General features: G+C 34.5%; 1 protein-coding gene across 1 annotated transcript in view; it reads left to right on the plus strand.

Moving 5' to 3' along the window:
- The window catches only part of LOC106478462 (diuretic hormone receptor-like), a gene marked incomplete at its 3' end in the record, with an annotated part of 92,979 nt that overhangs the window by 25,905 nt on the left and 55,912 nt on the right, over window positions 1-11,162 (plus strand). The gene's annotated exons all lie outside the window — the stretch shown is intronic.

Raw genomic sequence — 11,162 nt, forward strand, 5'->3', positions numbered from 1 at the left:
CCTCATATCCTGCCAAATATCAAAGCACAAGGTCCTAAAATATTATCGTTACGAAGAAATTGATATCTAATATTTAATATCAACTTCGGAAAATAGGAACCTACCTATTTAGTCGAAAAATAAAATAGCTAATTAGTGTTACATCAAGGGAAGGGTTGATTTCAGTAGTGAAAAAATAGGCTATTCTATGATCAGCTACTAATTTCACATCGGTGGTAGTGAAGAAAGTTAAACATTATTCCACAGAAGTAACCTAATAAAAAAAGTGATTCATTGCAGGCTAAGTACGAACTGTAAACAAGCTTATTTCCCAGTCAGTCAGCAGTAAGCCTGTAGATTAGTAACGCTAAAAACCGTGTTTCGATACCCGTGGTGAGAACTGCAAAAATACCCCATTGTGTAGCGTTGCTCTTGACAACACAAACAAATAAACAAAACCACTGTAAATAAAGTAATCCATATGAATTAGGGTACACAAAAAACGATACAAGACTCTGCTCACAAGCTTCTCCCATGGTAAGAGCATCTGGCAAAATCTGTTGGAGCTTTATCTGGCATGTGACAATATTAATGTACGGCTTCACATCAGACGAATAATATGTCTACGTAAATATCTGTGAGGATCCAAAATAATTTATGACAATTGGTATTTACTGTAGAAGACAACAGAACCGAATTACCTAGGTTACTTCAAGCCTCATTTTAGCAGTTGATCGAAACTGAGTTCATATGTCTTAAGTGTAAATAGGAAGTACTGGACGAAATTAAAAGACGATTATCACTACATTTACAGTTTGTAATACCTGTTCATTGGCAATATACTATCATTCTGCCCCTATTGCGATCCCTATTATGAACCACTATCGTGGTTCACGATGTTTGTACTGTGTTTTGCACATACAATTACAAAAATGTTAATCTTATGCTGAAAATGAAATTGTGTAAAATATTAATATGTTTAAGCTATATTATAAAAATATTTGAGTCGCATTCTAATTAATTTTACATTTTACGTCACTCATCCATGAAATCATGTTAAAACCAGACATGAAACTGAAGCTCAAAATGTTATACTTCTGTACCATGCTCATAATATTGTTACAGACTTAATAGGCGTAAGGCCTTTCTTTGATCTTATTTATTACTTTTATCAACTGATTGAAACTTTGACTGTAGCAATTGTAATACTTCGGAATAAATTTCCATGTATATGTGCTGATTCTGCTTTAGATTCAAATTGATTGTTTTGTACCCTTGATTTGTTGTCTGTTTACCTCAACCGCCCCTAAGTGGCGCAGTGGTATGTCTGCGGACTTACAACGCTAGAATCCGGGTTTCGATACTCGTGGTGGGCAGAGCACAGATAGCCCATTGTGTAGTTTTGTGCTTAATTAGAAACAAATTACCTCAACCAAAACTCTTTCATTTGTGTTTAATGCAAATCTTCCCTAATGTTGTTACTAAATAACTTGTAATGAGTTCTTGTTTGGCCCCCAGTAGCACAGCGGTATGTCTGCGGATTTACAACGCTAGAATCCGGGTTTCGATACCCGTGGTGAGCAGAGCACAGATAGCCCATTGTGTAGCTTTGTGCTTAATTAATAACAAACAAACAAATTCCTGTGTGTAGGAGTATTGACATATCTAAGTCGACCGAATATTTACTTCATAGCGTTATGAATTCTCGATCTTGTCTCGGAAGTAAACGTTACAGTAATTGGCAGGTTCTAAAATACAATATCAAATAGCCAGTGTTTTTAGTAAGCCAGTGTCCGCTAAGACTTGACTGAGTGAAAGCAACATCCGTAACTTGGGTGTATTACCTGGAGCGCAGCCAGCTTAGCGACGTTGCAGTAGTCATTAGTTTATAGCTTACATTCATCCTCCCACTCTCTGAAAAAGGGGCTGGAGTCATTAATAGAGTGACAGCGAAGATGATGACTGAAGCATGAAGACGGATAACTTGGTTTAAGAGAAGAGAACGAGGATGTTGGACCAGATACAGAATATAGTACATTGAATCATCAATCACGTATCATGTAGATATAAATATAAAACGCTTGACGGTCGAATTTTGTGTGGATCAACAAATTAGAGATTAAAAATCCCCCAAAACACTTAAAGTCAAGGAAGCGTAGTATTAAAAATAAAAATAAGAAACACAATGTTTTGCTTTGTTAATGTAAGGCAATTCAAGTAATTTCGATCCTTGGAAGAAAGGAACACAAATAATAGATAAAGGATGTGTAAATGAATTCCAACTTTTTTTTTATCTTGACCCATCTTAATCACTATTATAGTCGGCCTAAAAATGCAAGCTAACTAAATATGTTTTTCGTAACTAATGCAAATGAATATACGTTCAAATTGTAAATACACTCAAAAACTATGTTACATGACGTACACAGTTGAAATTTAAAACGGTACCTTCACATTGAAGATATAACTGTATCAAGGACCTCTTGTATTTTCGGGGTGTTTACCAAAATGACATATGCACAGTGCATTAATTTGCAAGGCAATAAAGCCAAATAATAAACTTTTCAAAATTTCTCTGCCTTTAACCTTCAATCCACTACACATCTAGGTATTGCAGTGAGAAATACTGTAAAGTTTCATATCCTTAAAAGCTTCAACCCGTTACATGTCTAGACAGCAGAGTGCCAAGAGTTGCAAGCTTTTATATCGCGAAGTTTCAACACACTAATTTCCATATAGCAGTAACAATTACTGTTAGGAATTTATAACATTAAGTTTCACTCGCTGATTTCTACGTATCATAGTGACAAGGACTGTCATGTTTCCTCAAAATTTGTAACATTAAATTTCACCCGCTAACGTCCACGTATCGTAGTGACAAGGACTGTCATGTTTCCCCAACTTTATTTTTTAACTGGTGCATGTTTAGATTTCAAATGACAAGGACTGAAAAGTTTTCATACGATGAAATTCTAATGCTTATGTTGCATTTTTTATACACACCATTAACTAAGCTTCAAATGCGATATGTCTAGATATTACAGTGATGTTAGTTTCTTTTTTCCTGAACTGCGGTGTCAACATTATCTTATCATTATCTAAGACGAACCAATAAATTATGACGAGAAGACTTCAAAAGAAACATATCTTTCATGCTTTGAAACTATCAGTCAAAAGGTGAGTGTAATGATGAGGGAAAATTTGCGTTCCTACTTTGAGTTAATGTTGATAAATTGATTTATATTTTGCGTTCCTACTTTGAGTTAATGTTGATAATTTGATTTATTGTTTACTTTCCTACTTTGAATTCATCTTCTCAGTCTCGTTTTACTGTACTTAACTATTACAAATTAAAGGATATGGATAAAGATACTATACTCGGGTCAATAAGAGTTAAAAGTATGTTAAGAATTATTTTCACCTTAAATATTTAACGCATGTTTTCGTAACATTTTTATAACAGTAGCTTAACATTTCCTGCCCAACTTTGGCTTTTAGACATGATATGTCTCTCAGTTAACGTTTTATCAAAACAAGCAGTCATGTTGACGTTTCTTTTCTTAATCTTGTAAGTATGCATATATATTCTGTAAGTCACAATTAGTCCTTTTGATCGACAGTGATAATAGTGTAGAGATAGAATGTGTGCGTTTTCATAAAATATTTATTTTGTCATTTTAGTACTTACAGCGAAATACAGAGAACATATATAATGCTTTGCAAAAAATAAGACTTTGTGTCATCCTTGTACAATAGTTTCCATACCACTCTCATTTTCTTTTTCGCCATAAGACACCCCCAAATTATGCATGAAATGCATTTTAAAACATTGATTGCAACTGGGTCCATATGACCCACCGACGTTTTAATCACATTTTTCTAAACTATATATGCACCAACCAAGTTACTTGTTGGTTACACAAATAATATTAACAAAACTACCATTAGTACTGTAATTAAGCCTATTAATTACTATCGATGTTTTTTTTTTATAAAAGTCATTTCTTGTTTAAAAAACCGCAAACAAAGATTGGACATAGACCTTTTCTATATATTGAAAAACTGCACTTCGTATGATTAGGGGCCGTTTTAACTATCAGGTTGGACAAAATGAATCCTCACAATGAGGTAAAATGGTTCCCTTGTAATTAATAACAATAGCAATTCAAAATAAATGTTTCATTTATCAACTGCATTTAAATAACTTAAATCATCATTTAACAGCCACCGACAGGGATCGCGAAAGCCGTTCACCACGAAACACATCATAAAGCAATCGCAAATTATAACAACAAAACTTGAAATTGACAATGTGAAATTCTCTACTTTGTAACCAAATTTCTACTTCGTAACCATGAAAAATCCAAAGTGCCTACCTTAGATCAAAGTTGTTCATAAATATGAAATTGAAGTTGAGCTTTGACAATTCGCATTCACGCCTATCCGCTATTATGTTTACACGTGAGCAAAAGTTATATATAATCATATATACAGGGGTGGCCTTTTACTGAAGGGGACCGTTTTACTTCATTTCTCTCTAATTACTCTCAATTTTTAATTCGTTTTTTGCAGTTAATATTGTAACAGTCAAACATAATATTACTATATATGATGCAATATGTTTAACCCAACATTAGTGGTCAGCATTAATAAACCCTCCACATGAGAACAGGTGATTCAAAATTTTAGAAGGTAGTTTTCTTTTGTTATTATTTAATTTCAACCTGCCCCCCACATTAAAAAAATGCAAAGTTCCACGTGCATAAGCCGCAATTGCTATAAAAATCACCCACTTCTGTAGTCTATTTTTATTGTACTATTAACATGACTCGTCAGTTATAAAAATAGACGACTCCCTTTACAATGTTTTAAAAATAAATCTATATCGAGTATAATTAGAATTTCACTTTCATTGTGAAACATCACAATGTACCATGAGAGTGTGAAACTCTAACATGATATTTATTTATCAAAATTATGTCTGCGGACTTACAACGCTAGAATCCGGGTTTCGACACCCGTGGTGGGCAGAGCACAGATAGCCCATTGTATAGCTTTGTGCTTAATTACAAACAAACAAACATTTATCAAAATAAATAGCCCCCCCAGTGGCACAGCGGTATGTCTGCGGACATACAACGCTAGAAACCGGGTTTCGATACCCGTGGTGGGCAGAGCACAAATAGCCCATTGTGCAGCTTTCTGCTTAACTTTAAACAAACAAAATAAATAAAATGAAAGGAAACATTTGCAGTTTTTAAACATACCTTTTTCTGTATTAGGCGATTACAATATCTTAAAAAATAATAGGTGTTATACAGCAGTATCTTTGATCTATTATATACTCCACACCTTTTAGGTGTAAATTTCAATATATTTGATCTTTCACGCTTTCAGATCATTTAAACATAATTATGCAGAGTTTGACCTATTGCTTAGAAAGCCGGCTCCGGAATGAAAAGTACAAGGTTTGAGCTCGTAATATACTGCCGAATACGCTCCATATTTTCAGCTTTGGAAGCGTTTTAATAGTGGAAGCTAGTCCCCCTGTTCGGTTAAGAGCAGACATGAAGTCGTGCTGCTAAGTGGTATACTCCCCTCACGTTAGTTCTAGATTAGGAACAGCTATGCCTAAAACTAGGGGGGTTTCTGATTTGTCTGTTTAATCTATGTGCCGCATAAGATGTAGTTAAAAGTGAAAAAACAAACAAACAACAAATACTAGTAGAAAACGTGTTGTTCAATTACGGTTGATATAAGCATTACTTCTGTTTCGGGGGAAAGCGTTATAAGATATAATATTATGGTCTGGATGGTAGGATGTTGCTAACTTACTGCTTTCCTTATGGTCAGTAGTTCAAAATTAGGGACGGCGGCAGATAGCCGTAGTAATTTTTCCATAAAAACAAGATACAAATACTGCTATAGTAGTTTATAGCACGAGCTAAAATGAACTGTAGAGATTCATCTTTTATTTAAACATACCTACTTGTTAGAGGAAAAACAAATAAACTCGCTGAAACTCTGGCCTAAGGGTTCAAATATTAGAATAAACCTCATTGACCCAACTGAACAGATAGGCCTAGAATAACTGTGTTTTATTATATTATTTATATAATAATATTAAGCTCTGTAAGAAGGAAGGATTATATAATTATAAGATAATAAAGTGTTCACGGTTCGTGTCCTTGTCGCAAAATCACGATTTACACTTTGAGACCTTAGTTGTGCTATAAGAGTGACGTACAAGAGCCTCCCAAGAGTGACGGTGGATGCTGCTTACTACCTGCCTTCCATCTAGTCTATCAATTCAAAATTAGACTCCTTTGTTTGTTTGCTTTTGAATTTCGCGCAAAGCTACACGAGGGCTATCTGCGCTAGCCGTCCCTAATTTTGCAGTGTAAAACTAGAGGGAAGGCAGCTAGTCATTACCACCCACCGCCAGCTCTTGGGCTACTCTTTTACCAACGAATAGTGGGATTGACCGTCACATTATAACGCCCCCCCCACGGCTGAAAGGGCGATCATGTTTGGTGTGACGGGGATTCGAACCCGCGACCCACAGATTGCGAGTCGAATACCTTCACCACCTGGCCATGCCCGGCCTAGAGTCGTTTGTGGGCAGATAGTTCCTGTGTAGCTCTGCATGAACATTCTAAACAAACAAGCCATTGGAGAATGTCATTTGAACTAGACTATAGCATGTCAGATTTAAAATGAAATAATTAATGGTTAAGATATTTGGTTTTAAAAACGTTGTATATTTGACTTTTTAAAGATTTTTGACTTTCAAGCTCTTTCATGACAATATTTGTATTTTTCATCTTGTTTTTGGTAAAGTGAAAAATACAATTTAACTCTTCATTGCGGCGTTTATAATAATGAAATTAGAGCATACAAATTGTTATGTTATCGAGCCTTTCTATATCAACTCCAAAAGAAGTAAAAACAAACATAATGTTATAAAACTTTGCTCTAATGGATATGCTATACTTTCGCTGTAATTCGGCAAACATTGACAAACATGATTTTAAGTGCATTATCATATCAATATCTCAAATATCACTTAGTTTAAGTTGTGATTCTTAAAGTCAATGATGTTTTATTTGATTTGATTTCCGCTTTCATATAACGTTCCGCTGACATTAATCACCAAAACTCCAAGAGAGAAATCACTTTCTGCTATACATCTGCACATCTTTCAGTGTGATTTAGTATACTCTTGATTTAGAATATGATTATAGTCTGATTATATGCGATTGAGTGTGCGTAGTTTCCATTATTTGTTACGAGATAATAAATATATTTATTGTGTGTATTTTTTAGTATGTGATATCCTCGCAGCTTATTAATGCCATAATTTCTACAATTTTTTTTTAAATTTCAACATGAAGTCGAGTTTAACTTCTTTAGTTGTGATGTACTACAACAGAAGTGGCCTGGCATGCCCTGCTAGTTAGGCCACTTGGCTTGCGATCTCCGGGTCGGGGGTTCGAATCCCTTCACTGAACATACTCGCCCTTTCAGCTGGGAGCGTTACATTGTGACAGATAACCCCACTATTCATCCGCAAAAGAATAGTCCGAAAGTTGGTCGCGGATTTTGTTTATTAGCTATATTCCCTCTAGTATATAACTTCAAGGTTAGGGACGGTTAGCACAGATAGCCCCCGAGTAGTTTCGAACGAAATTGAACAAACAAATAAAGCAATAGAAGTAGAAAAAATGGTACTCTCATGTTTTAATGATTAGACAAACTTAGCGAGGAAATATCTTTAGCAAAGGATTATTTAAGTATAAAGGCTGAATAATACAAAACTATTAATTTCAGAAGATTTTTACAGTCATTTACACAAAACAGTTTTCCTGAATTTATAGATTATAGATTTAAAGATCAGTGCACCACAGACGCTTTTCTGCTTTTATTTACTTTGTTCCAAAGTTTATCTTGATATTACTGTGGATACATGAACTTAACATTTTTTATATAATCCACATAATTACATTTGCCACCTTATTTACATTTTTGCCATTTTTCTGGTGCACTTAGGAAATATAATGATTCGTATCATTGAACTTAGGTAATAATATTACAATAAACTAAGGTAGAATATTTATATTTAATTATATTTGTCATAAGACACTAGTATTAAGCTTTTTATACACTACTGTGTTTTTGTGTCCCAGCCGGCCTGATGAGCTCTGTATCGAGCGAAATACGTCGTTGGCAATGGATATGGCGGACTTAATGTAGATGACTTACTATTTTACACTTCTCTTCTTCTTGAAAAACATCAAAGGACTGAATAAAAATTTAGTGCTTAAAATATAATAGGTTTACAAGCAACGTCCTTTTACAAATATAATTGATTGTAATCGTGTTTTGTTAGTTTAGAAAGGTGTTCACACCATAAGCTCTAAGGTAGATAAGAGTGAACTTAGTCTTAAAATACGTGCTTCAGCGACAACCACTAATATCACGTATTTCACAATCCCATCGAATATAGTGTAGATTTCGTAAATGATAAATAAGTACACCGCTATGATAGTCATTATTATCTCTGACACTAGTATAAACTTTTGCGTTGATGAATATTTGTTATTCCTTGATTTCAATACGTAAAACAACAGACTTAGCTGTCGAAAAGAGAAACCCAATTTGTCGGAGAGTGTTTGTAAGTTTCTTTAGTTTTATTTTTCTAACAAAATAACAAGTATAAAAACACAAATACAGAAAAAAGCCTGAAGGATAAGTACAAATCCCGATTACATTTATATTGTAGAATTACTGTAAATTACTTTTCTAGTTACTGTAATAACACTTAAATTGTTCGGTTTTTAAAATTGGTACCAAATTTCTAAATCCTAAACCCTTAAATGAGATGAGATTGAAGTAGACAACAACGTGTATAATTAACATTTCCTTTAGAAACCTTAGTTACAGCAAAAGCTGCTGTTCTGTAAAGATAAGCTGCAAAAGGCCAGTTTAATTGACGTTATCCTTGTTCTTGAGACAGAGCAAATCAGGTCGCTGTTAATGTTAGCGTACAAGTGAAGGATTAAGGGAAGAAAAGATATTTATTTGACTTTAACAGATCTCATGAACGTGTGAATGGAATGTTTTTGGGTAAGATGCTCAATGAAGAAGATATTATCTACTTTTATATGGTCTTTATTTTAGGCCACAAGACTTGAAATTTCTTAATTCGTATTTTAATTTTAAAAGAATTTATTAAACCCATTTGGCTAATTTGTACATTTTAATACAAAATAATTATAACATTAGAGTTTAGGTTTAAGTATGCGCGTGAAGACTGGGCTAATTCACTCATAACACATTATATTTAAAACAAATTAGCTTTACTTGTCACTAGTAAAGCTTAACATCTCCCAGAAAATATTGCATATTTAAAACGTTATGCAAACTTATTTCATTAATTCATAATGTTTCAGAAATGCCATTGAAATTTTCAACCAGTATGTAAAAACTTGTACTAAAGAATTTTTGTTGTACAATAAAAACAAAGAACTTTGTATTTTAGATTGGGCTATTAACACTAAGCCTACCGCAAGATTCGAACCTTTAATTTTATCGTTATAGATCTTCAAGCTTACCGCTAGGGAACAAAAATAACGAAATTATGCCCAATTTCACATCTTACTGCTTCTTGATCTTATTAAATAAATAAGGAATATTACCTTTGCTTTGGATCGATCGTAGTTCAGTGGCTAGCGTGCCGCCACATCTAGTCGTGCCCTATCTGACAACCGTGAATCTTGAAAATAGTCCTGCAGCATAGTTATACCATTCCCAAACGTTCCGTCGTAAGACTGTCATGTTCAAACCACACTCTGCCAGGACTATCTATATCCAATCCAGTTTACGAGGATGATGGTGAAAAATGGTTTAAAATAATAAATACAAAATGATGATGATAATACCAAGCGTGGGGCGCGCGTATACAAGATTCAATTTTGTTACACATCAGGATCTTTACCAGCCTACTCTCAAATTGAAATTATTTTAGGCAGGATTAGAATAAAATAATCTATGAAATCTTGGGCGTGGTCAAATATATCAATCGAAAGGATTTGACCTCCTTAGTCTGAAACTGTAATTACATCTCAAATCGGTCAAGAGATGACGGAGCTATGAGCTGAAAGTTTGTACTTGAAAAAAAATAAAAACAAACAAACTCAGAGACGTTGTATGAGCCGCTATGCCGCGGCTAAAAAAGTCTCAAAAACTCGAGTGATTTAGAATAGTGGACTATTCCTCTTCAGGAGAATAAAGGGAGTTGTTATCCATTATTTGTCTCTGAGAACTCGTAGGAGACAGTATAAAAAATGCAGCATAATAAGACTGATACGATTGTCTTATGTCAAGTATAACTGATTATACATACTTTCTCTTGTTCGAAGCAGTATATTGTTGGCTACATATTGGTGAAAGTTGCATGCTCTCGATATATCAATAACGAACGCTTAATGTATGGTTTAAACGGATCGAGCAGTTAAGCATTTAAATTTGTAAGTTTAAACCATGTTCAGCTTCTTTTCTTTTCTGTTCTTTTGCTGCATGAGTCTTGAAATGAACATGTTAACCTGAAAGACACTATGGATAGTACTTAAAGCCAAAATAAAAAAGGTCTAAGTACCTACCCAAAATAAAAAAGGTTTAGGAACCTACATAACTTTTTTGGATAAGGTCGGGCAAGGTCAAACAAATATATATTCCTGAATCTCTGTTTCTACTGCGTCAGCGCAACGCGAGGGATGTATAGTATTTTATTGTGTGTGTTCTTTCGCGTGATTGGGCAGAAATGTTGCATTTTTCTTAATTGGTATTATTGTCAATATATAATTGGGGTATTTAATATGTGTGTATATAATAATAATACAACTATAGGAGAGCATTAATACAGGAGAAACGGTCTAGTAGCGATTACAAAAGTAACTCAGCATCTCGGAGAAGGAAGGATCATTTCTTTACTGACCATTTATGTTCAGCCACACATGAGAACACATTCGGCCCGGCATGGCCAGGTGGTTAGGGCGCTCGACTCGCAGTTTGAGGACTGCGGGTTCGAATCCCCGTTCCACCAAACATGCTCACCCTTTCAACCGTGGGGGCGTTATAATGTGACAGTTAATCCCACTATTCGTTGGTAAAAGAGTAGCCCA

The sequence above is a fragment of the Limulus polyphemus genome, unplaced genomic scaffold (genome assembly GCF_000517525.1).
Source record: "Limulus polyphemus unplaced genomic scaffold, Limulus_polyphemus-2.1.2 Scaffold213, whole genome shotgun sequence".
NCBI lineage: Eukaryota > Metazoa > Arthropoda > Merostomata > Xiphosura > Limulidae > Limulus > Limulus polyphemus.